Below are 3,583 nucleotides of genomic sequence, written 5' to 3' on the forward strand. Positions count from 1 at the left end.
AAAGCATATTTATAGTGGAAAAAAAATAGTGTTTCTATTGGCTTGTATATGCAAAGAATATGCCTTGAATAGAACTCCAGATTTTAATATGGCTGGTTGCCCGAGGGGCCAGAATTGGGTGTCTGGTAGGATGGGGTGGGTACACAAATAGACTATCATTATGTACGTACTCTTAAATTTTTGTAATTTTGAATCATGTGAGTTGTACTTTTTGTATGAACATTTTTAAAACATAAAAAGGAACATACTCCCTTGGACATGAAGTCTTATATATGACTGATGGCAGTCTGATTTTACAGCTACTATTTGGTTTTCAACCTACCATTATCAGGATTAAACACCTAACTTGAGCTCGCAGTGGAAAACGTTTCTCTTGCAAACCTCGATGAGCTTTAGATATCCGTAGTCATTTTGCAATAAATTTGGCAGCGGTGGGATTCGAACCCACGCCCCCGAAGAGACTGGAACCTTAATCCAGCGCCTTAGACCGCTCGGCCACGCTACCACACCAGTAGGCTCTCAGAACTCATCTTAATGATTTAAGAGACACAAGATTATTCTGCGTTTTATTACTTTCTTCTCAGAGCATTTCTATACAAATGATTCTGTAGTGGTCTCAACCACCGATAAAATCTGTAAATAGGTTCCTTGTCCCAGTCCCTTGTCCTGCATCTGAGATTTGTATTTGCTTCCCGTCCTGTTTCTAATACCTGAGAGTAAAAGGACAGGAAACCGGTACCTAATATCCAACAAATCTCAAGAGAATCGGTTCTTAAGAACATGATTAGAAATCACCGCCTAGGCCGACGCAGCACGGGGACTCTGAGGACTCTGAGATAGAGTCTCCAGTTTGTCAGCTGCGTTTGGGGGTCTGGAGCAAGATGTTATTTTTAACGTTTGCAACCAGAAAACAGAGGAGCTCTCATCCGGATCCACCCGGAACTCGCGTCTTGGTTTATGTGTCTGTGCGTGATTTCCTCTTGTGAAAGGGGTGGAAAGAACTATGCAAACAGACCTGCTTTTTTTTGCTGAATGTGTTCATGACCTTAGTTTTCAAAGTTCAGGGCAAGGACCAGTTTGTATTTGGTGCGGAGCATCACACCCTCTCCGGACCCTAAGAGAATGTGTCGCCTGCTCACTGCAACCCCACAAACGCCGTCTGGGCTGGCACTCCGACCTCTTCTCCCCTGTTGCAGCCCCAAGGCCGCTCATCTTCTTATTTAGTCTCACCTGTCCCGTTAGATGCTGCCCCTTTTTAAAGGAGCCCCAGTTCGACTATTTCAAATGCCAGCAGCTCCACTTAATAGCTGCAGGGTCATTGGCAAGGCACTTAAGCTCACTGGATCTCACTTTCCTCATATGTAAAACCAAGACAATAAAACTTGCCTTTAAAAATTATAGCAGAATGTTTTGATACAATGGATTTGGGGGCTCGGGGGGAAAGGGTGGGAGAGGGGTGAGGGATAAAAGACCATATATTGGGTACAATGTACACTGCTCTGGTGACAAATGCACCAGAGTCTCAGAAACCACCACTAAATAACCTAGTCATATAGCCAAACACCACCCGTTTCCCCCAAAACCTGTTGAAATAAAAGAAAGAGTTAAAAAAAAAGCAGAATTTTTGTTTTTAGCAAATGCATGTAAATTGCTTAAAACTGCACCTGGCTCATAGTAAGCACTCAGTATAGTTCACTATCAGAATTTGTATCACGTATTAGCATTCACTGAACAATTTTTTATATCAAGTACTCAGTCTCTTGAACGACACAGTGAGATATCTCATTTCACAGGTAATGAAGTTTTTTAAAGTAACATATTTACAAGAGAGTCGAGTGAGTTATTTTTCCTAAATTAAGATGGCACATAGAAAATTTACACCTCAACCCTACAATTTCAAACGTTGGACAATTTTCACTTTGTCAGATTGCTTTATCTTGTATATTGTTTCTCCCTTCTCAATCATTTCACCTCATCTCTTCCCCCTTGTCTCACCTCTATTTATGCTATTCTGGAGTTCTAGACCTGTGAAGATCCTTCAGGTGACAAGGTTAGGGACATTGATTTTAAGGAGAACTTTGGCAGGCAAGAAGGTGCAGCTTCAGACCCAGGCGAGCCTGCAGCTATGATTTCATTAGAGCTTATCTGCTTTCTGTGTCAGTCATTGCTTCCGGCTGGGAGTCTTCAGGCTGTGGACCCAGCTCAGTCCCCTTGCGTCTGTACGTCACCTTCTACTAACATCTTTACACATGTTGTGGTGGGGGGTAGTGTGCAATCTAATGAAGTCTAACATCTCCCAGCAGAAAGTGGTGTTTAAGGCACAGTGAGAAAATCCACTGTGTTGTACATTTATTTAATCAAGGGGAAAGTCCTGAGATGATTTTTATAAGTCATATGACATACTTGGAAGGAAGTAAACACATGACATAGCATACATTCTCATTTTACACTCTATTTTGAAAATCTAACTTTTCAGAAAGTTCACATAAACTTGAAAGAGTATAATTAATGGATTTGCTAAGACAGTTAGGAGTGCCTTCTTAGTGCAGGAGGCAGCACATCAGTCTCATAATCTGAAGGTCCTGAGCTTCAACCTCAGAGAAGGCATGGTGATTTTGTAATTTCCATATACTTCTGCTTGAGAAAGAAAAATTCCACCCATTAAGCTTTTCTGTATGAAATCTGGATTCCTGGATCACTGACAGACAACATGACTGAAAAATGAGGCTCCAGTCCCTCAAGAACCCTACCAACTTCCTTTGTGAGTTAGATGCTATTTTAATGCACTGACGGCAGTATTATACAATACTACAGTCTGTACCAAATACCATACATCTTTATTAGTTGCCTATGGCAGCTTTTGAAAATTACCATGAATTTAGTGGCTTAAAATAACACAAATGCATTATCTTAAATTTCTGGAGGTCAGAAGTTTAAAATGGGTCTTAGGGAGATAATCAATGTGTGACAGAGCTGCTTTCCTTCTGGAGGTTCTAGGGAAGAATCCATTCCTTGCCACATTGCTTGACTCACGGCTGCATCACTGATCTCTGCTTCTGCTGTCACATCTTCTCTAACTCTGGGGAGTCTCATGCAGCCTGGTCGATGTGTCTGTTTGGTGATGGGGAGTACAAACTCAATGTCACCCGACTGGCGCAGTTTGAGAAAACTAACCATAACCCAGTGTTGCAGCTTTAGTTTTGCCTTCACCCAATGACAGAACCAGCAGGACAGAGATTGAGATAAACCTATCCCATTCTTAGTTTGCTTTGATAGGAACAAGAGGGCTGTATTCCCTACTGTGGGTGGCTTCCCCAAGAGGAAGACCCCTCTAGAAAACTGTCCATGAAGTCATAACTGTCTTGTGTGTGAAGGCAATAGACAGGTGGAAATAGGATCCTGCTTCCTGACAAGATGTGAACAACATGGTCCTGTCCCAGTGACCTTGGAGGCTTTTATAAGACAAGATCCTCCTCAAAGGCAGGGCCCCACACATAGCATATAAGCACCTGCCTGGCATGGTTCATGGTGTCAATCCTGAAGCCCTCCAATGCTATCGGCTTACCTCTACCCTTGTGAGAAG

General features: G+C 42.3%; 1 non-coding gene across 1 annotated transcript; it reads right to left on the bottom strand.

Moving 5' to 3' along the window:
* Positions 1–423: 423 nt before the first annotated feature.
* On the bottom strand, positions 424–505 carry TRNAL-AAG. The gene has a single exon. It is a non-coding gene; the product is annotated as a tRNA-Leu (tRNA).
* Positions 506–3,583: the final 3,078 nt, after the last annotated feature.

Source organism: Trachypithecus francoisi, unplaced genomic scaffold, assembly GCF_009764315.1.
Source record: "Trachypithecus francoisi isolate TF-2019V2 unplaced genomic scaffold, Tfra_2.0 Lachesis_group10, whole genome shotgun sequence".
Lineage (NCBI taxonomy): Eukaryota > Metazoa > Chordata > Mammalia > Primates > Cercopithecidae > Trachypithecus > Trachypithecus francoisi.